Source organism: Tachypleus tridentatus, chromosome 13 (genome assembly GCF_004210375.1).
Source record: "Tachypleus tridentatus isolate NWPU-2018 chromosome 13, ASM421037v1, whole genome shotgun sequence".
Classification (NCBI taxonomy): Eukaryota; Metazoa; Arthropoda; class Merostomata; order Xiphosura; family Limulidae; genus Tachypleus; species Tachypleus tridentatus.
Window position 1 is genome coordinate 268,271,513 of NC_134837.1, and position 25,563 is coordinate 268,297,075.

At 31.5% G+C, this 25,563-nt stretch overlaps 1 long non-coding RNA gene across 1 annotated transcript; it reads left to right on the forward strand.

The window, feature by feature from the left end:
- LOC143237609 (uncharacterized) lies at positions 1–25,344 on the forward strand. Its single transcript, XR_013020162.1, has 4 exons — positions 1–396; positions 4,681–4,815; positions 19,336–19,433; positions 24,423–25,344. It is a non-coding gene; the product is annotated as an uncharacterized LOC143237609 (long non-coding RNA).
- Positions 25,345–25,563: the final 219 nt, after the last annotated feature.

A 25,563-nucleotide genomic window follows, 5' to 3' on the forward strand; every position in this document is an offset into this window, starting at 1 on the left:
GCACATGCTTGAATAACATGAACGAGATTATATTCATTATTCTGTAGTTGACATATAGGATGGATGTGAATACAAAATAACCTCTCTTATTAAGCATGGATGTAGAATATAAATATAGAATACAGTTAAGCTTGGATGTGGAATATAATTATAGAATACCGTTAAAATTGGATGTGGAATATAAATACAGAATACAGCTCAGTATCCGATATCCTCACGTGACACCAATGTCGCATTGCAGAGAGTCACGTGACATTTTGAAACATATCGATCAGACTTCATCTGTTGCAAAGAGAGGAAGCTCGTGCGGTGGGGTCGGTGGGTGGGTTTCCGCTGGGTGATTCGGAGTTGATTACAAAGTGGTTAACACCAGAAAGATCAAATACCCGTAAAAAGGTAAAGAAACGACACAGTAAGAGTCACTTGGAGAGTTTTATCTGCTAAAAAACAACTATAACCTCTTCCTTCCAGTCTTACTTGTAAATTGTAAATGAGGATTATCTCCACACATTTTATTATTATTACAATGGAGTTTAATATCACATATTTTATTATTATTACAATGGAGTTTAAAATCACACATTTTATTATCATTGAAATGTAGTTTAATATGACATATTTTATTATCATTGAAATGTGATTTAGTATCACATATTTTATTATTATTACAATGGAGTTTAATATCACGTTTTATTATCATTGATATATAGTTTAATATCACATATTTTATTATCGTTGAAATGGAATTTAATATCACATATTTTATTGTTATTACAATGTAGTTTAATATCACATATTTTATTATAGTTGAAATGCAGTTTAATATCACATAGTTTACTATTATTACAATGGAGTTTAATATCACATATTTTATTATTATTACAACGGAGTTTAATATCATGTTTTATTATCATTAATATATAGTTTAATATCACATATTTTATTATCGTTGAAATGGAATTTAATATCACATATTTTATTGTTATTACAATGTAGTTTAATATTACATATTTTATTGTTATTACAGTGGAGTTTAATATCACATATTTTATTATTATTACAATGGAGTTTAATATCACATATTTTATTATCATTGAAATGTTGTTTAATATCACATATTTTAGTGTTATTACAGTGGAGTTTAATATCACATATTTTATTATCATTGAAAAGTAGTTTAATTCCACATATTGTGTTATTATTACAATGGAGCTAAACTAATATTCTTTTATTATTACAATGTAGTTTAACACCACATTTTTTATCATTAGTACATTGTATTTTAACTGTACGTATTTCATCATTGTTACAATATAGTTTAAACTCAAATATTTTATTATTATTATAATATAGATTAAGTCCACGAACTTATTAATTATTACAATGTAGTTTAACTTCATACATGTTATTATTACTATCACTATGTGGTTTGACTCATATTTTATTTTTATAACTACGTAGTTTAATTCCGCGTATTTTATCATTCTTACAAAGTAGTTCTACTCCAGATATTTTATTGTTATTACAATGAAATTTAACTGAAATGTTGTTATTATTAGAATATAGTTTAACTTCATATATGTTATTATTTTTATTACAATGTAGTTTCATTTTACATATTTTATTTCCATTACAATGCGGATTAACTCTGTATATTTTATTATTATTATAGTGTAGTTTAAGTGATATTTTGCCACCCAGTGACTTAACGGTATATCTGCGGACTTACAAAACTAAAAACCGGGTTTCGATACCCGTGCTGGGCAGAGCACAGATAGCCCATTGTGTAGCTTTGTACTTAATTCAAAACAACAATTGATATTTTATTATTACTACAACGTATTTTAACTTCACATATTTTATTATTATTACAATGTAGTTTAACTACACTTATTGTAACATTATTACAATGTAATTTAACTGATACTTTATTCCTATTATACGTAATTTAACTCATATTTTATGATTATTACAATGTAGTTTAACTCCACATAGTTTAACACTATTACAACGTGGTTTAACTGATATTTTATTATTATTACAATGCAGTTTAACTCCGCACACTTCATTGTTATTACAATGTTGTTTAACTCCATATATGATATTATTACTACTGCAATGTAGCTTAACTGATATTTTATAATATTATAAGTTAGTGTAACTCCAGTTCTTATATTATTATTACAATGTAAATCAATTAAAATTTTATCACTATTACAATGTAGTTTAAGTAATATTTTGTTATTATTGCAAAGTACTTTAATTTCTCATATTTTATCAGTATTACAGCGTAGTTTAACTCTGCACATTTTATTAATATTACAATGCAGTTCAATTCCACATATTTTCTAATTACTACTATGTAGTTTAACGCCACATATTTTATTATTATTACAATAGTTTAACTAATATTTTATTATTATTACAATGTACTTTAACTCCAAATATTTTATTAACACAAAAATTTAGATTAATTCCTCATATTTTATTATGATTACAGTGTGGGTTCACTGATATTTTAATACTATTACAATAATCTTTAACTGAAAATTTATTATTATTACGATGTATTTTAACGCAATATATGTTATTAATATTATTACCATGTAGTTTGACAAGTATTTTACTATTATAACTATGTAGATTAATTCCACCAACTTTATTTTTATTACAAATTAGTTGAAGAACATATCTGTTTTTATTATTATTACAATATAGTTTAACTCCACGTATTTTATTTTTATTGGAATGTAGTTTAACTCCACATATTTTATTATTATGACAATATAGTTTATCTCCATATATGTTATTTTCTCTACAATGTTGTCAAACTTGTATTTTATTATTGTCACTACGAAGTTTAATTATACATATTCCATTATTATTATAATGGAGATTAACTCATATTTTATTATTATTGAAATTTAGTTTAACTGAAATGTATTTACTACAAGGTAACTTGATACCGCATATATTATTATTATTATAATGTAGTTAAACTGCACATATTTTATTATTAGTACAATGCAGTTTAACTCCACGTATTTTAATATTATTACGATGTAGTTTAATTCCACATATTTTATTATTATTATTAGATGGTGGTTTAACTGATATTTTAACATTATTACAATGTGTTTTAAGTGATATTTTGTTATTACTACAATGTGTTTAACTCCACATATATTATCATTACCATAATGTAGTTTAAACCCACATATTGTAGTGTTAGTAGAATGTAGTTTAACTCCATATATGTTATTATTACTATAATATAATTTAACACATCTTTTATTATCATGACATATTATTTCCACATATTTTATTATTATTACAATGTAGGCCCGGCATGGCCAAGCGTGTTAAGGCGTGCGACTCGTAATCTGAGGGTCGCGGGTTCGCATCCCCGTCGCGTCAAACATGCTCGCCCTTTCAGCCATGGGGGCGTTATAATGTAACGGTCAATCCCACTATTCGTTGGTAAAAGAGTAGCCCAAAAGTTGGCGGTGAGTGGTGATGACTAGCTGCCTTCCCTCTAGTCTTACACTGCTAAATTAGAGACGGCTAGCACAGATAGCTCTCGAGTAGCTTTGTGCGAAATTCAAAAACAAACAAATTACAATGTAGTTTAACTACTCTAATTTTAATATTACTACAAGGTAATTTAACTGATATTTTTTACTATTGCACGTAATGTAACTCATATTTTTATTATTATAATATACTTAAAGTTTACATACATAAATATTATTACACGTAATTTAACTTCACATATATTAACATTCTTACAATGTAGTTCAACTTATATTTTACTATTATTACAATATAGTTAAAGTGATATTTTATTATTATTAGAGTATACTTTAACTCCATGTATTATATTATTGTTAGTACAATGTAGTTTAACTGACAGTTTATTAATATTATAAAGTACCGTAACTCCACATATTTCATTATTGTTACATTATATTTAGCTCTATATATGTTACTCTTATCTTTACAATGTAGTTTGATTCATATTTTGTATTTTAACTATGTAGTTTAATTCCACATATTTGATCATTATTAGAATGTACTTTAACTCTACACATATTATTTTTGTTGCAATGTAGTTTAACTGATAGTTTATTATTATTAAAATACAGTTTAACTTATATTTTATTATTACTGAAAGTAGTTTATATCCTTAAGGTAATTTAACTGATATTTTTAATATTACACTTAATTTAACTCGTATTTTATTATTATTATAATGTGGACTTAAAAGTACATACATTTTCTTATTTTTACAATGTAGTTAACCGACACATATTTTATTATTATTACCAAGTAGTTTAACTGATATTTCATTATTAGTACATTGTAGTTTAACTCCACATATTTTAATATTATTATGATGTAGTTTTATTCCACACATGTTATTATTATCAGACGTTGGTTTAACTGATATATTAATGTTATTACAATGTGCTGTATCTGATATTTTGTTACTATTACAAAGTGTTTATCTCCAAATATTTTATCATTACTACAATGTCGTTTAACTCCATATATGTTATTTTTATGACTACAATGTAATTTAACTCATCTTTTATTATCATTACAATGCAGTTTAACTGATATTATATTACTATTATGATGTAGCTTAACTACATATATTTTATTATTCTTACAATGTAGACCCCCGCTAGTACAGCGGTATGTCTCTGGATTTACAACGCTAAAATCAGGGATTTGATTCCCTTCGGTGGGCTCAGCAGATTGCCAGATGTGACTTTGCTATAAGAAAACACACTACAAACACACATTTACAATGTAGGTCAACTCATATTTTGTTATTATTAGAATGTATTTTAATTTCACATACTTTATTATTATTACACTATAGTTTAACTCGAGATATTTTTTATTATTAGAATATAGAATAATTTAAATATTTTAGTATTATTACAATGGAGTTTAACTCCTATATATTGTTGTTATAGTGTGGCCTAACTCCACATATTTTATTATTGTGACAAAGCAGGTTAACTCCATATATTTTATTGTTATTACAGTGTAGTTTAGGTCCACATATTTCACTATTATTACAGAGTAATTTAACTGATATTTTACAATTATTACAATGTAGTTAACTAAACATATTTTACTATTATTACAATGTAGTTTAACTGAAAATTTTCAATTATTGCAATATAGTTTAACTTCACATATTTTAACATTATAACAATGTTGTGTAACTGATATTTTATTATTAATAAAAGGTAGTTTAACTCAACATAATTTATTTCTGCTACAATCAAAATAACTCAATGTATTTTATTATTATTACAATGTGGTTTAACTCCATATATTTTACTCTTATTATATGTAGTTTAACTGATATTTTCTTATTATTACAATGTAGTTTAACTCAACATATTAAATATTATTATAGTTCAGTTCAATTCCACAGATTTTATAACTATCAGAAAGTAGTTGAACTCCACATATTTTGATAGAGTTAAAATATGATTTTTTATTGTTATTACAATGTAATCTAACTCCCCATATTTATTTATTATTACAAAATAATTATCTCCACATACTTTATAACTATTAAACTGTAATTTCATTGATGTTTTATTATTATTAGAGTGTAGTTGAACACATTTTTATTATTATTACATTGTAGTTTAAGTACACATATTTTTATTGTTACAATGCAGAATAACACAATGCTTTTTTCATTATTCCAATGTAGGTTAGCTCCACATATTTTAATATTATTACAGTGTAGTTTAACTGATATTTTATCATTAACACAATGTACATTTACTCATATTTTATTATTACTAGAATGTTCTTTTTCTCCACATATTATAATATTATTACAACGTATTTTAACTGGTATTTTATTATTATTTATTGTAGTTTAAGTCCACATATTTTATTATTACTACAATGTAGATAAACTGATGCTTTATTATTATTACAATGTAATTTAAAACCACATATTTTATTATTATTACAATGTAGTTTCATTTAACATATTTTAATATCATTACAAAGTCACGTAACGTAACTCTTATATTATTATTATTACAATGTAGTCCAACTCTGCATATTTTAACATTATTACAATGTAATTTAACTGATATTTTATTATCATTGGAATGTAGTTTAGTATCACATATGTTATTATTATTACAATGGAGTTGAATATCACATATTTTATTATCATTGAAATGTGGTTTGTATCACATATTTTATTGTTATTACAATGGAGTTTAATATCACATATTTTATTGTGTTTACAATGGAGTTTAATATCACATATTTTATTATCATTGAAATGTTGTTTAGTATCACATATTTTATTGTTATTACAATGGAGTTTAATATCACATATTTTATTGTGATTACAATGAAGTTTAATGTCACATATTTTATTATCATTGAAATGTAGTTTAATATCACATATTTTATTATTATTACAATGTAGTTTAATATCACATATTTTATTGTTTTTACAATGTAGTTTAATATCACATATTTTATTGTCTTTGAAATGTAGTTTAATATCACATAATTTATTGTTGTTGAAATGTAGTTTAATATCACATATTTTATTGCCACTGAAATGTAGTTTGACTCCATATATGTTATTGTTATTATTACTATGTAACTTAACTCCATATATGTTATTGTTATTACAATGAAGTTTAACCTATCTTATTATTATTACAATTTAGTTTAATTCCAAATATGTTATTACTTAGTGTAGTTTGATTTAACATGTGGTGTTGTTATTATTACAATGTTCTTTGATGTTACATATGTTTCTATAGTTACGGTGATTCTAGGAAGCTTAAAATTAAGGGAACGAATATTTTGATGTTTACTACTATGCATATAGTTTAATAAAAAATAACAAGTTATAGTGAAAACCGAACCAAAAACGCTTGTTTTTTTCGTACTTGCTTAAAGCATGTTTTATTAGGGTAGTGATTGGGTTCGAATCTTCCTATATTTTAATTTTCGCTTCTGCAGAAAACATTCTAACTGTAGGATGGAAAATTACATTTTTGTCAGTTAATTCATACATAAAGATGTTTTTTGCTTTATAAATGAAACTGAATATTTTAGTTCTTACTTGATAAACTGGTTTATTCTCAGTTCTAAGAGTTGCACCGTGTTAAGTTCGAACCTTGTATTTTAATCCAATTTGTTTTGTATAAACATAAGTTATGTTGGTTATTAATTAATTAAACTAAAGGCGTATCAGTCTCCGTGCAACATTTATCACGAGCTCGAACGACCATGGTGTGCGAATTGTGGTATGTAAGACCTAACGGTAGGGCTAACACGTCTCATGTTAGCTGGTGTGTTTAATTACCGTGTAAAATTTCCTTAACACGTCTTAGAAAACGAATTACTCATTACAGTTGGCTTGTAATCATGTTAGACATATGGTTGGCGGAAAATAACTTTCGATATTCTGTAACATTTACTGTTGAACTTTATAAGAGTAAACCCAGTGCTTCTGTTTATACAGTCGCCAATAACAAATTAACATTAGTTTGGTACTTAGGAAATTCTTAAACGTTTTTGAATAACGTTTGCGAGATTATATGAGTTGTTAAATAAAATAATACCAGTCTAATTTACGAGCAACCACTTATCACTGAGTCTTAGCGATCTAGGTATTTCCAGTAACCCTGGGTAAAGATAACATGAAAAAAAAATCTAAATTCAATATAGTGCTGGACTTTACTATATTAAAAATGGTCGAGTCTAGCCACTGCTTAGATTAACTCTCTCAGTTAGAATTTTTTTTTTTTCAAATGATAGTTGTATTCATTGCAGAAAAAAGTTTGCGAAAGAAGATAAAACTATTTGAGTACAGATAACAAACGTATTGGCCTCTCAGAAATTTTCGTCGAAAATCACAATACCCTTTCAATATTTCATAGACGAAGATTTCTTACGCCCAGACATAAAGACACTGTTAGTGACTGTTACTAAGAAACCATTACAATGGACGAGGAGCTCTGAAGATATAAAAAGGCAAACGTGAAACTTTTCTTTACCTAGCACTGTTGAAGAAGGTATGAACAGAAATTGTATTATATGGATGTTCTTATCAGGAAACAAGTCGTACAACAATATGGTTTTTTTTTGGAAAACGACTTATCTCCAGAGGGAGCTCTTGTAATAATGCATTGGAGCGAATGTTTAGCAACCTCGATTGTACTATCATTACCAGGATATTTTCTATCTTTATATCATAAGCTGTCTTATCTTACGACAGAGTTACTAGCTAGAGAGAAGAGCTGCTGAATTCCTGGCTATCGAAAAACGTTTACAGAAATGCTTTACTTAGCTGTTCTATACGCTATCTCAGGTTTTCCTCTCGTTAACTTCTGAAGTTTGAGACATACGAAAGGAAAGTGTAAACAAATTGTTTGTTTCAACAACAGATATTATTATAATCTTGTATAACGACTTTCAGTCTTAAGGTAAAAGATCCATCTTGAGGCAAAAGTGATACTCAAAACTATGATAAGTTCGGATTTTCAACTACGTAAGGAAAAACGTTTTATTTTTCAATAGTTATATTATATATACACTTTAAGCCTAACAGCATTGTAGTGAAACAAATATTCCCACGTTCAAGCAGGAACCAATAATAGTACAGTTTTCCCAACATTAGTAAACAATAGAATACTGTTCTTACTAAATGGTCAACTATTAGAGTATAGTTCTTACTAGAAAATAAACAGTTATAGTAGAGTTCTTGTTAGATAGTAATTAATTAAAGTGCGGATCTTCCAAAATGGTAAACAATTAGAGTATAGTTCTTACTATATAGTAAACAATTAGAATACAGTTCTTACTAAATAGTAAAAAATTAGAATACAATTCTTATTACATAATAAACAATAAGAGAACAGTTTTTTACTACAGAGTAAACAAACAGAGTACAGTTCTTACTAAATAATAAACAATTAGAGTACAATTCTTACAAAACAGTAAACAGAGTGCAGTTCTTAGTAGATAGAAAACAAATAGAGTACACTTCTTACTACATAGTAAACAATGAGAGTACGGTTCTTAATATATAGTATACAATTAGAGTACACTTCTTACTACATAGAAAACAAATAGAGTACGGTTCTTAATATACAATATACAATTAGAGTACACTTCTTACTACATAGTAAACAAACAGAGTACACTTCTTACTACATAGTAAATAAATAGAGTACAATTCTTACTAAATGGCAAAGAATAAGAGTACAGTTCTTACCTAGTAGTAAACAATTAAGGTACAGTTCTATTGTATCAGAACTAATTAGAGTACAGTTCTTACTAAATAGTAAATACAATTAGAATACAGTTCATATTAGATAATAAACAATTAGCGTATAATTCTTATCACACAGTAAACCATTAGAGTACAGTTCTCACAAAGTAGTAAACAATTACAGTACAGTTTTAATTATATGGAAAACAACTGGAGTACAGTTCTTATTGTATACCAAACAATTAGAATACAGTTCTCATTATATCACAAACAATTAGAGTACAGTTCTTATTAAATAATAAACAATTAGAGTACAGTTCTTATTATACGATAAACAATTATAGTGTAGTTTTTAGTAGATAGGAAACACTTTATTCCTACCTACGTAAAACCGACTCACGCACACCACAAATATACGGCATCCCCAAACCTCATAAACCAGATTGTCCATTACGACCAATAATGTCCACATATGAATCGTTTAATTACAATCTTGGTAAATACATAACATGGGCATTCTCCAAATATGTAACATCAGCCAGCTCATTCATCAAAGACTCTTTTAATTTCAAGTCTAATCTAAATCAACTTAATCATAAAGCCTTAATGGGCAGTTTCGATGTTATATCCCTCTTTACAGAAGTTCCAACCACAGAAGCCTGCAAGATAGCCTTAGAACTCTATATCCGAGACCCTAACCCAACTATAGACGTTCCCAGCAATCAATTAGCAACCCTCATAGAATTCACCACGATAAAGACAAACTTCATGCTCAACAACCACAACTATATACAAACAAATGGCCTAAGCACGGGCAACACAGTATCACCAGTTCTAGCCAATATTTTTATGACACAAGTTGAAACACAAACAATTAACACAGCATTACATCCACCACTATACTGGTACAGATATGTAGATGACACGGTTGCGGGATTCAAATCTACAGAACACACCCTTAATTTTTTCAATCACATTAACTCTATACATCCCAACATTAACTTCACATGTGAACAGGAAGAAGCAATCAAATATCATTTCTTAACCTCAAAATTACAAGAACCGACACACAATTTAAAACAGAAATCCACCGAAAATCACCGATACTGGACTATACATTCCTTGGGACTACGCCCATGAAACAAAACAAAAACTCAACATACTAAGAAACCAAATAAACACAGCCATAAAGCTATGCTCACCAGATAAAATTAACGTTGAATTAGACAAAATAAAACAATACTTCATCAACATCAATAAGTTTCCTCCACAAACCGTAGAAAACATTATACGCACACACCTAGACTATAAAGCAAAATCAACCAACAAAAGTAAATATATCTCACGAATCAAAAAATCACGAAACCACATACTGCTGCATACCATATATTCCCGACATCAGCAGACATATAACCAACATTTGGTAAAAACTAGTAACAAAATATGACATTCCAGTTAATACCAAATTTATTCAAAACCAGGCACAAAACTGAGGTCTATACTATGTAAAACTACACTGACAAACACCACACCAACATTATTTATAAAATACAATGTAATAACTGCCACGACTTCTATATTGAGAAACAAGTAGAAAATGGAAACCAGATTCAAAGAACATAAAAGTCACCTTCACACGTTTTCGAACACTGCAAGTCAAATAAACACAACATAAACATAGAAAACACGCTAATACTAAATAAAGAAACAAACATAAACAAACGGAAAATTAAAGAAATCTTACTTATACAACAACTCAAGCCCAAAATAAACCAATACAAAGGAACTGCTTTATACCTGTATTAATAAATATATTCAAACATCTAAGCACGCCCTCTACATTCCTACACTCAGTTACACAACCCCCTTCAAACATGTGGTCATCTATCGGTCAGTTCCCTCTTTATTTGTTTGTGAACCTGACGATGACCGAAGAAGGTTGAAACGTTGTTCGCTCCTCTACATAAAATTTTTCTCAACCCTAAACAGCTGTTTTTACATATATATACTTTTCTCTACAAGTGGGTTTTTCGTCATCACAAAGTATTAGACTACAGGTCTTACTAAATGGTAAACGGTTAGAGTACAGTTCTTATTAGATGATAAGTAATTATAGAACAAATTCTTATTACATAGTAAACATATTACAGTTCTTATTAGATGATAAGTAATTATCGTACAAATTCTTATTACATAGTAAACAGAGTACAGTTCTTATTAGATGATAAGTAATTATAGAACAAATTCTTATTACATAGTAAACAGAGTACAGTTCTTATTAGATGATAAGTAATTATAGAACAAATTCTTATTACATAGTAAACAGATTACAGTTCTTATTAGATGATAAGTAATTATCGTACAAATTCTTATTACATAGTAAACAGAGTACAGTTCTTATTAGATGATAAGTAATTATAGAACAAATTCTTATTACATAGTAAACAGACTACAATTCTTATTAGATTATAAGTAATTATAGAACAAATTCTTATTACATAGTAAACAGACTACAATTCTTATTAGATGATAAGTAATTATAGAACAAATTCTTATTACATAGTAAACAGAGTACAGTTCTTATTAGATGATAAGTAATTATAGAACAAATTCTTATTACATAGTAAACAGAGTACAATTCTTATTAGATTATAAGTAATTATAGAACAAATTCTTATTACATAGTAAACAGAGTACAATTCTTATTAGATGATAAGTAATTATAGAACAAATTCTTATTACATAGTAAACAGAGTACAGTTCTTATTAGATGATAAGTAATTATAGAACAAATTCTTATTACATAGTAAACAGAGTACAATTCTTATTAGATTATAAGTAATTATAGAACAAATTCTTATTACATAGTAAACAGAGTACAGTTCTTATTAGATGATAAGTAATTACAGAACAAATTCTTATTACATAGTAAACAGAGTACAATTCTTATTAGATTATAAGTAATTATAGAACAAATTCTTATTACATAGTAAACAGACTACAATTCTTATTAGATGATAAGTAATTATAGTACAAATTCTTATTACATAGTAAACAGAGTACAATTCTTATTAGATTATAAGTAATTATAGAACAAATTCTTATTACATAGTAAACAGAGTACAATTCTTATTAGATGATAAGTAATTATAGTACAAATTCTTATTACATAGTAAACAGAGTACAGTTCTTATTAGATGATAAGTAATTATAGTACAAATTCTTATTACATTGTAAACAGAGTACAGTTCTTATTAGATGATAAGTAATTATAGAACAAATTCTTATTACATAGTAAACAGAGTACAGTTCTTATTAGATGATAAGTAATTATAGAACAAATTCTTATTACATAGTAAACAGAGTACAGTTCTTATTAGATGATAAGTAATTATCGTACAAATTCTTATTACATAGTAAACAGAGTACAATTCTTATTAGATGATAAGTAATTATAGAACAAATTCTTATTACATAGTAAACAGAGTACAGTTCTTATTAGATGATAAGTAATTATAGTACAAATTCTTATTACATAGTAAACAGAGTACAGTTCTTATTAGATGATAAGTAATTATAGTACAAATTCTTATTACATAGTAAACAGAGTACAGTTCTTATTAGATGATAAGTAATTATAGTACAAATTCTTATTACATTGTAAACAGAGTACAGTTCTTATTAGATGATAAGTAATTATAGAACAAATTCTTATTACATAGTAAACAGAGTACAGTTCTTATTAGATGATAAGTAATTATAGTACAAATTCTTATTACATAGTAAACAGATTACAGTTCTTATTAGATGATAAGTAATTATAGTACAAATTCTTATTACATAGTAAACAGAGTACAGTTCTTATTAGATGATAAGTAATTATAGTACAAATTCTTATTACATAGTAAACAGAGTACAGTTCTTATTAGATGATAAGTAATTATAGAACAAATTCTTATTACATTGTAAACAGAGTACAGTTCTTATTAGATGATAAGTAATTATCGTACAAATTCTTATTACATAGTAAACAGAGTACAGTTCTTTTTAGATGATAAGTAATTATAGAACAAATTCTTATTACATAGTAAACAGAGTACAGTTCTTATTAGATGATAAGTAATTATAGTACAAATTCTTATTACATAGTAAACAATTAAAGTACAGTTCTCAATAGATAGTAAATAATTAGTGTACGGTTTTAATTATAAAGTGATTAATGAGAGTACAGTTCTTGTTATATGCTAAACAACTGAAATACAGTTCTTACTTGATAGTAAGTTATTGAAGTTGTTACTAGACAGTAAACAATTAGAGTACAGCTCTTATTAAATAGGCATGAATTAGATTACAGTTCTGACGAAATATTAAACAATTAAAGTGTAGTTTTTCTAATATTAGATACAATTAGAGTACTGTTCTTATTATACAGTAAAAATTAGAATATAGTTTTTATTATATAGTAAACAACTAGAGTTCTTATTATATAATAAATAATTATATTACAGTTTTTACTAAATAATAAACTCATAGAGTACATTTTCTCTTGTATAGTAAACAGTTTCATTTTTATTAGATAGTAATTTATTAGAGTACATTTCTTACTTAGTAGTAAAGAAATAAATTACAGTTCTTATTATATTATAAACAGTTAGCGTTCAGTTCTCATTATATTGGTAACAATTAGAGTACAGTTCTTATCAGATAGTAAACAATTAAAGTACAGTTCTTATCAGACAGTAAACAATTAACTACAGTTCTTATGCGATAATAAACAAATAGAATACAGTTTTATTAGATAGAAAACAATTAGAGTATAGTTCTTACGAGATAGTAATGAATTAGAGTACAATTCTTAATAAATTTGAAAAAAATGAAGTACAGTTCTTACTAAGTACTAAACAATTAGTGTACAGTTATTATATAGCAAACAATTAGAGTGTAGCTCGTATTATATATTAACAATTGAGGTACAATTCTTACTGTATAATAAACAATTAGAATACAGTTATTATTAGATAATAAACAATTGGAGTACAGTTCTTATTAGATAATAGACAATTAGATTACAGTTCTTATTAGATAATAAACAATTAGAATACAGTTCGTATTAGATAATAAACAATTGGAGTACAGTTCTTATTATATACTAAACAAATAGAGTACAATTCTTATTAGAAAATAAACAATAAGAGTACAGTTCTTATTAAATGGTAAACAACTAGAGTACAGATGTTATTAGATAGAATCTGTGGTTCGATTCCCCTATGTGGACTCAGTAGATATCTTGAAGTGGCTTTGGTATAAGAAAAAGTCCGCACATTCACAACATTTACTATATTGTAAATAATTTGAGTACAGTTCTTACTATCTTAAACTCAACATTTCTGATTCATGCGGTACACAAGACTATCGTAAGAACTAGTAAGAAATAGAGATGACACGTTGTTGTGATGACTAAAGAGTGCAGGGTGGTTATTTTTTTAATGTTAAAGTTATATATGGATGGTTGAGTGACAAGTGGCGAATTGAATAAAAGTCTGAACTTCGAAATTACCAATAGTATTTTGAAGATATTTTCTACCTTAACTTTTTATAATAATGAATGAATAGCACCAGTGTTACATATTATTGATATCCAATCTAAATAAGTATATGATCTATTTGTTACTATTCCAGGTTACCGAGAAGGACTGGTCTTTTACTTTCAGTCTGTAATAAATATTAAAATAGTAACGTGGTTTACGTTACACTATAGTATCGCCATCTAGTACTAAAAACCGTAATAACATGCGATTAAATTTATAATTTTTATATCACTAATAGAGAAATAAAAACTTCAGTAATTTAGATGAGAAATGAGTTCAACATATTCAAGAAATATGATGGGAAAATTTTGTTTTCAAAACAAAACAAACCAGTTAGAACAGCAACATCAATGCGAACCAAAGACTATTAATAACGTTCTGACAACAAAACGAAAACAAAACAAACCAATTAGAACAGTAACAACAAAGCGTACCAAAGACTATTAATAACGTTCTGACTACAGAACGTTTGTTTGTTTGTTTTGGAATTTCGCACAAAGCTACTCGAGGGCTATCTGTGCTAGCCGTCCCTAATTTAGCAGTGTAAGACTAGAGGGAAGGCAGCTAATCATCACCACCCACCGCCAACTCTTGGGCTACTCTTTTACCAACGAATAGTGGGATTGACCGTCACATTATAACGCCACCACGGCTGGGAGGGCGAGCATGTTTTGGCGCGACTCGGGCGCGAACCCGCGACCCTCAAATTACGAAGCGCACGCCTTAACGTGCTAGGCCATGCCAGGCCCCACTACAGAACGAAAACAAAACAAACCAGTCAGAACAGCAACAACAAAGCGAACCAAATAATAATCATTGATGTCGAGAAAACCCACTTGTATAGAAATATATATGTAAAAACGGCTCGTTTGGGTTGAGAAAATATTTTACGTCGAAGAGCGAACAACGTTTCGACCTTATTCGGTCATCGTCAGGTTCACAAAGAAAGAAAAAGGTAACTGACCGGAAGCTGACCATAAGTTTGGAAGGGGTTGTGTAACTGAGTGTCGGAATGTAGAGGGCGGTGTTAGATGTGGAGGAAACTTATTGATGTTGATAAAGTATTGTTCTATTTTGTCTAATTCATGGTTAATTTTATCTGGTGAGCATAGTTTTATGGCTGTGTTTATTTGGTGACTTAGTATGTTGAGTTTTTGTTTTGTTTCATGGGCGTAGTCCCAAGGAATGTATAGTACAGTATGGGTGATTTTTCGGTGGATTTCTGTTTTGAATTGTGTGTCGGTTCTTGTAATTTTGAGGTTAAGAAATGATATTTGATTGCTTTCTTCCTGTTCACATGTGAAGTTAATGTTGGGATGTATGGAGTTAATGTGATTGAAAAAATTAAGTGTGTGTTCTGTAGATTTGAATCCCGCAACCGTGTCATCTACATATCTGTACCAGTATAGTGGTGGATGTAATGCTGTGTTAACTGCTTGTGTTTCAACTTGTGTCATAAAAATATTGGCTAGAACTGGTGATACTGGGTTGCCCATGCTTAAGCCATTTGTTTGTATATAGTTGTGGTTGTTGAACATGAAGTTTGTCTTTATCGTGGTGAATTCTATGAGGGTTGCTAATTGGTTGCTGGGAACGTCTATAGTTGGGTTAGGGTCTCCGATACAGAGTTCTAAGGCTATCTTGCAGGCTTCAGTGGTTGGAACTTCTGTAAAGATGGATATAACATCGAAACTGTGTTAAGGCTTTATGATTAATTTGATTTAGATTAAACTTGAAATTAAAAGAGTCTTTGATGAAAGAGCTGGCTGATGTAACATATTTGGAGAATGCCACCAGATTCAAAGAACATAAAAAGTCACCTTCACACGTTTTCGAACACTGCAAGTCAAATAAACACAACATAACCATAGAAAACACTCAAATACTAAATAAAGAAACAAAGAAACGCAAAATTAAAGAAGCCTTACTTATACAACAACTTAAACCCAAAATAAACGAATATAAAGGAACGCCTTTATACCTATATTAAATATAACAATATAAAATTATATATTCAAACATCTAACACCGCCCTCTACATTCCGACACTCAGTTACACAACCCATTCCAAACATGTGGTCAGCTTCCGGTCAGCTACCTTTTTCTTTCTTTGTGAACCTGACGATGACCGAATAATGTCGAAACGTTGTTCGCTCTTCTACGTAAAATATTTTCTCAACACAAACGAGCCGTTTTTGTATATATAAAGCGAACCAAAGACTATTAACAACGTTCTGACTACAGAACAGAGAACAGTGTTTGAAAATGTAGTGCTTTCTTTTTAAGAAACATTGAAATATATTCAAAATCGAAAACGAAAAACAGCTAGAAGAAACAAATATCGATTTTTTGTTACGTAAGAGTGTTGTGTAATCTTTCAAGTGATTTCGTAAGAGGAATATCTGATTGGATTGGCTATTGTATTACGTTCAACTAATAAACCCAGCCTGAGAATTCTTTTGTTATTTATCGTGAGACCGAAACGTTTTTTTTGTGTGTGTGTCCAACTAAAATAAGTCTTTTGTTCTGACTTTATATAGTTCACTGAGTCCAAACTTAGTTCTGGGGTAAGAGTCGGGATAATTAGAAAAAACAAAGAAAGGATGCTCGAGATTCTAATTAATTCCGCGAGCTCTGGGTCTCCATGGAAACATTCTAATCTCGCGCCGAGTGATTTGGGTATTAATTATTAATAGTACAGACGTAAAGTGGACTGAATGTAGCAGTAGGTTTTGTTTGTAGCTTTAACTTGACAACGTGGGCATTGGAAGCTACAAAGTCAATAACCAAGACGAATAGTGTTAAACGCTATCGTACAGGATCTGTACTGGATCTAATATTCATGAAGCAAAACTTTCTATTTCGAGAAAAATCATTTGGGAATTTAGCTCAGTAAAGCTTTAGGGACGATTCAAGGTGGGAGGTGAGGACAGCGTTCTAATAAAACTCTTACACTTGTAATTGCTAGTGCGATTTTTACGCTGTAGATGGAACTGTCGTGTTTGTTTGTTTGCTTTTTGGTTTGTTTTGAATTTCGCGCAAAGCTACTCAAGGACTATCTGCGCTAGCCGTCCTTAATTTAGCAGTGTAATACTAAAGCGAAGGCAGCTAGTCATAACCACCCACCGTCAACTCTTGGGCTGCTCTTTGCTATGTGGGATTGACTGTAACATTATAACGCCCCCACAGCTGAAAAGGCGAGCATGTTTGGTGTGACAGGGATTCGAATCCGCGACCCTCGGATTACGTGTTGAGTGCCTTAACCACCTGACCATGCAGGGCCTCACTCTTGTTTTTACCAAGCGATAAGAGTGAATTAGGATTTGAATGTGAACCATCAAACAAAGAGAAATGTGATTGTGTTTGCAGTGAATAACTTGTAGATTTAATTTAGAGAAGTGACATATATCTTATTTTTCAAATTACTGATTTCTCAGGACGGATTAATCAACATTTGCATGACAACAAATGATCTTAAATTCATTTATTTATTCGTATAGCAAATACAATAATAAAGATGAGATGTGATAATTAAAGTAACCGAACTAATGTATAGAGGCCACCAGTAATATTAGAGTAATTAACAATTTTGTTTAAGATATACGAACAAAATTTCAAGTTTAATTAATAAGAGATTAATTAGCAACCGTGAGTAAGAAGAACTGTACATCATTCATCAATCCTGACTACCCCCTCTAGTGTCGGTGGGAAATATACTCTCAAAGCAGGTCCATCGTTTACGACTCTCAGAGCAGGAGTTAAAAGCTGAAATATTTCGTCACTAAAACAAACGCTATACCTGACTGAGCGAGTCGGGCTTGTATAAAAGTTCGAAACTGTCGCTCTCTTGAACTGGGGAATTTACCATCTAAGAGTTGGAGGCAGTCATCCTTCACGGTTTTACGATCAATTACAGAATGAATGGTTTATAACCTGAGTCAGTTACAGAATGAATAGTTTATAACCTGCGTCAGTTACAGAATGAGTGATTTATAATTTGGGTGTTGCTGGGTTATTACTATCTCTGTATCAAAGGGTTGTTTTTTTTAACTGTATTGGCGATTACACTTAAAACACATAATTGACGTATGTCACGTGACTTTATTATAGTTAAAATTTTTTTTTTTCTTCAGAAAGTAATGCCTAGTAATGGAATATATGCAGTGCTGTATCTATAAATATGTGTCCGAGACAACGTGGTTAATGTTTCTCGTTAGGTTTGGTTTTTCTAAAGACAATTAAACATTATATAATAAAATTATGATTTCGTTAGGTTTGTAGAAGTTTATTTTTGTTGGAAATACTCTTCGACAGTTTCTGTAAAACAAACTTGGTTGATATAAAATAGAGCTTTAGTTATCTGAATAATATGTGCTGCTCCTGTCACAATCACTAATTGATAACTGTTTAATTAAATAGACCAGCTGTTAAATTAGTTGTGAAATTTTTTTTCTCTAGGATGTACAAATTTAGTGAAGTAAAGAATTTACGGACGACAAATAATCTTTCTCTATACACAAGTTTCGCCAAATTGAGGAAGTGGAAGTGGTCTACTGGTAAGAGTATGTTTATTTGTAGTCAAATTAAAAGATTGCCTACCCACGATCTGTCAACTAAGCGTTTCGATACCCAGTTTTTATTGTCATAAGCCAACAGACCAGTGAGCTCCTTGAGTATTACTGCATTCTAGTGAATAAAAAGGATAAATTAGGCCTAGTAATCCGTGGTTAATTAATATATTTTTTCAGCGAAATAAAACATTTTAGTGTAAAAAAGAAAATAATCGTAATTAAAATAGTAGACGTCACTTTCTGTTTATATTAAGAAATATATGTATATTCACTTACTCGCTACAGCAATGGTATTTTGTTCCCAATAAAAAATATAAAATAATACACGCCACTAAATTTTGTACTTCCTGCCATCTATTGGTAGGAATGTGCACTATCTTTATTCTTCTAACTTCATAAATTGGATGGTTTATAAGCCCAATTTACACGAGCCTCTTGAAATTTACATAAAACTATGGTTTCTCGAATTAATAGAACTTACGCCACAGTATACATTGGAGAGAAAGTAACAGATTGTTTCTGTGGAACTATAATCCAACAATGGGATGGTTAAGTAATATTGAGTTCGAAACTGGAAACCTTCAGATTTCTTTATCAAAGCAGTAAAATTCGCTAAATAAAGCCGATAGCGTTGCAAAAATGTCACCTCAAATAAATCCAGAGATATATATGCAAAAACGGCTCGTTTGGGTTGAGAAAATGTTTTACATGGAAGAGCGAACAACGTTTCGACCTTCTTCGGTCATTCTCTTTCAGAAAAACCTTTAGGGCAAATACCTCCCTTTTTTATTCAGAAGGGACTAAAGGGACTTGCTGGCTCTCCAAAGTCAGTAAAGAAGCTTCCATCTGGAGACATATTGGTTGAAACATCCACATCCCAACATAGTGAACTCCGCTTACATTGTGAACCTGACCATGCTACCTTGAATTCATCACGAGGAGTTATTGTTGAGAGAAATTTGAAGAATGTTCCCGAGTCAGAGATTCTCGCTGGTTTCTCCACTCAATGAGTTTCTGCAGTGAGGCGCAGCTCCACTTGCAAAGATGGAGTCACACTGCCAGCAAATATCCACGTTTTGACATTTACATCACCACGTGCACCTTCCACCATCAAGGCAGGTTATCTAAATTGTAGGGTACTGCCCTTAGGTCATACCATCTCTGTTTGTTCTCTCTACCTGTCCCCTGGAGAGACATATGATCAATCAGACCTTGATGCTCTCGTTGAACAGTTGCCATCTCCCTTTCTACTCCTGGGGGACTTTAATGGACATAATCCCCTCTGGGGAAGTGCTGTTATTGATAGGAGGGGTCGCTCTGTAGAGTGTATGCTCTCTGATCACAACCTTTTTCTTTTCACTACTGGTTCTTCAACTTATTTTCATGCAGCTAGTCAGTCCTTTACTGCTACTGATCTCTGAATTTGCTTCCCTTTACTATTCTCCCATTTTTCATGGAGGGTTGACAATAATCCACTAGGCAGTGATCATTTTCCTATACTTTTGAGAGAGACTGGCCGTGGCCGATGCAACGCAACCCGCTTGTCCCGGTAGAAGCTGAGTCAGGCAGACTGGTTCACTTTCACTGCTCTTGCAGAACTTGATCCTTCCATCGTCAGTCAGCCATCAATAGACGATTGTGTAGCAGCAGTAACTGACTGTATTATACAAGCAGTTGCTCAATGTATTCCTAAAATCTCGACACCTTTTCAACTATATCCTCGTCCGTGGTGGAATCCTGCTTGCCACATGGCACGAAAGGCTCAAAAACGGGCCTGGGATACTTTTCGTAGATATCCCACACTTTCAAACAGCATCGCTTTCCAACGGGCTCGGGCACATGCAAGGTAGGTAAGACGTCAAAGACAGAAGGAATCTTGGATTAAGTTCACAACCAGCATATCTTCTACTACCACTTCCAAAGTCATATGGGACAATACTCGAAAGGTCAGTGGGCAGTATAATTCCGTCCCCCTCTCGATCTTTCTCTCTGACGACCAGAAAGTAACTGATACTCGGAACATCACTGATACTCTAGGTGAAAGTTTTTGCCGGGTATCTAGAACTTTTGCTTGTTCTAGATCAAGACTTTCCTTTCGAACTGACTGTCTCTTTGACTATAATCGTCCCATTACACTGGTGGAACTGAACATGGACCTTCATCGATCTGGCAGTACATCTGTTGGACCTGATGATGTACACTACAAGATGCTGCACCATCCATCTCCTGCTTCTCTACAAGATGCTGCACGATTTATCTCCTGCTTCTCTTGATATTCTTCTAATTGTTTTTAACCAGATCTGGCAGGAGAATGGTTTTCCTGATGCCTGGCGCCAGGCTATTATCTTACCTTTCTCTAAGCCTGGGAAAGATCCCAAGATTCCTTCAAACTACTGTCCAATTGCTTTGACAAACTGTCTCTGTAAGACCTTATTGAGGATGGTTAATGCTCGTCTTGTTTGGTTCCTCGAATCAAACAACCTCCTCTCGCCCACCCAGTGTGGGTTCCGACGACAGCACACAACCACGGACCACCCAATTCGACTTGAAACATCAATCAGAGAAGACTTTCTCAAACGACAACATCTTGTATCAATATTCTTTGACATTGGGAAGGCTTATGACACAACATGGAGGTATGGCATTTTGCGAAACCTACATACATATGGGTTAGTGACCATTTACTCATGTTTATTAATTTTTTTAATCGACAGAAGATTCCAAATTCGTGTGGGTTCGACACTTTTCCGTTCTTTTATACAGGAACTTGGAGTCCCTCAGGGCTGTGTTTTGAGTGTCACACTTTTCAGTATAAAGATAAATGCCATCACTGAACAACTCCCTCTCACTATTGCAAATGGGCTGTATGTTGACGACTTTCACATCTCATGTCAGTCGTCGAACATGAGTTATATTGAGCGGCAACTACAAACTGTCCTCAATCGTGTACTTTAGTGGATTGTGGTGAACTGCTTTAATTTCTCTCTTTAAACCGTTTGCATCCACTTTTGCTGCCAATGGGGTATTCATCTTGATCCTGAACTCCGTATCGGTGAAGTTTCGCTGTCAGTGGTCCCTGAGACCAAGTTCTTGGGGCTTATCCTTGACCTTAAGCTGACCTTTATACCACACTTAAAGTAGTTACGGGTCAAATGCACAAGAGCACTGAACATCCTCTGTGCCCTCTCTACCACCAGTTGGTGAGCAGCTCGATGTTCTATGTTAAAGATATATCGTGCTCTTATTCGACCAAAACTTGACTATGGATCACTGGTCTGTGGCTCAGCCAGACCCTAGACCTTAAAGATGCTGGACCCCATTCATCACTAAGAACTTCTACTTTGCCCCAGGACTTTTCACACTTCCCCAGTTCAGAGCTTATACACAGTCTCATGCATGAATCTTCTTTGCACCTCTCTTTACAATATGCTTTGAAACTTCGTTCCTTGCCAAAGCATCCCACCTGGGGTTGTGTTTTCTTTCCTCGGTGGGCCATACGTTTTCAGAACAGATGATCTGCCATTGCTCCTTTTGGCCTTCGTATTCAGGCGCAGTTGGATGAGTTGGGTCTGTCGTTGGATAACATTGCAGTATCCACTGGTCAGTCCATCCCACCATGGCTTATTACAGTCCCCAAATGTGACCTTTCTTTAAGTCATCTGAGGAAAGCAGATACTCTCGATTGGAAATATCATCTTTTATTTACTGAACATTTTTTGAACTATCTTTCCATTCCAATTTATACGGATTCAAATCAGGCGACTCTCTGGGCTCTGCCATGGTTTGTTGTGGTTCGGTGGTTGCAAGAAGAATCCCATCTAGAGCTTCTGTGTTCACTACTGAACTGTATGCCATTTCTCTTGCTCTATTCACATAGAAGCTAAGCAGTACTCAAACTGCACTATTTATACTGACTTGCTTAGTTCTCTACTAGCCCTGGGATTTCTTCATGTTAGTTCACACCCTGTTCTCACTTATATTCAAAACCGACTGTCCCATTTATCTTTAACATCTACTTCTATCCAGTTTTTCTGGATACCAGGCCATGTTGGTATTTGCTTGAACGAGCTTGCAGACACGGCAGTTAAATCTATCTCCTCTGGCGCTATCACCACTGTGCCTATTCCATACATGGACTGTGGTCCTGTATTCAAGGCTCGGCTCCGTGCCAGCTGGCAGTCGACTTGGAGTGAGCAACATGACAACAAGCTTTTCCAAATAAAACACTTTATTGGGCTTTGGCCATCTAGGTTCCGTAATGTTCGGAAGGAGGAAGTTGTTCTCACTGGACTACGTATTGGTCACAGTTTTTTAACTCATCGTTTTCTTTTATCTGGAACTGATGCACCAGTGTGTAGTTTGTGTAACACTCAAATCACTGTAACCACATTTTACTTTCTTGTCATCATTACGACTCTCAAAGACGGCACTATTTTCAACATGTTCTGTTTGTAACATTGGACAGTATTATTGGTGATGGTGACACTGTCCACCTTGATAACGTTTTTACTTTTTTTAATGGTCATTAATCTTTTTAACCTCATATAAGTGTTTGATATTTATTCATTACACCTTTTTAATTGTCGTTCCCTTTTAAGAGTCTCAATCTCTCTAGTTTGATTTGAAATTGGAAAATGGCCATAACATTAAAGAACTCAAACCAGGACTGAAAAGGCCAACTTCAGGTGACTAACGCTTCTGTTTGAACTTCCCGTTAGTCATCCTGGCGAGTTGTTATTACAATTTTGCTGTATGTCATTTAACACTTTTATTACTTTACTTTTTGATACTGACCATAATGACACATAACCCGGAACCAGGACTGGTTCTATTACTGTAATTTCTCTCTTAACATTTTAGACTGGATGTCAACATTGGTTTTGTGCTTTTTGTATTTTTTAATGATGTTTTGTTTTACCTTCATCTCCTTTTATGAATTTTACTACATTTACTTTATTTTTACCTTTTTACCAGATATTTGGTGCAGATAGGCCTAGCTGCTTTGTGACATAAAACACTAAATCAACCAACCAACGTTAAACAGTGATTTACAAATGCTAAAACTCACATGTCAAAAGACCAAAGCTTCAAGTCATTTAAAGATAGTAAGTTCCAAAACACACTTCGAAGTGAACTCCTGTTTTATGAGATAATTAGGTGAAGAAATTGGATTCACAGCAGTTCCACTGACCAGAAGCCCGTCCAACATTTGGGCCTACCAAAACTTGTCTTAGAAACTTACAATGGCAAAAGTGTGTGAGCAATCGTTGGAACTTATCGGGAAATCATGGCCATCAGACTGACCACTACTGACGTAACAGGAAGCAGTTTCAGTGACCAAGCGGCTCCTACAAAGCACTATAAACAAGGTTATACCCTACCGTACCCATTATGACGAAGCGGCTCCTACAAAGCACTATATACAAGGTTGTACCCTACCGTACCCATTATGACCAAGCGGTTCCTACAAAGCACTATATACAAGGTTGTACCCAACCGAACCCATTATGACCAAGCGGTTTCTACAAAGCACTATAAAGAAGGTTGTACCCTACCGTACCCATTATGACTAAGCGGCTCTTACAAAGCACTAGAAACAAGGTTTACCCTACCGTACCCATTATGATCAAGCGGCTCGCACTATAAACAAGGTTGTACCATACCGTACCCTTTATGACTTAAATGTTTTATTCCTGCCCTAGAGTCATTGGACAGTTGAAAGTGGACAACTTACTGTAAACAGGAATGAATAAATTCTGTTAATCAGGTCATTGTCCAGACAGAAATATAATTTTTTTATTCTATACGAAAATTTGTTATGATTTGTTGTGCTGTTCATTAACTCGACTTGTGAAAAGTCAAAAATGTTGGGTAAATAAAACTATCGCTTACTGTCTGTTTAGGATGCGTAAAAATTTCTGTTCGAAATTTAAACCTCAGACTAAAGATTTGCGTTCATTTCACGAACACGTCAAAACCTGTTTGAACAGATTATACAGTATTTTATTTTCATATTTAAACTAAATCCGCCTTCATGTCATTGTCAGAATTGTATCTAATGCATGAGCACATTAATTAACTTTCATTAAATTTGTTCCTAGCTAACAGAGTTACA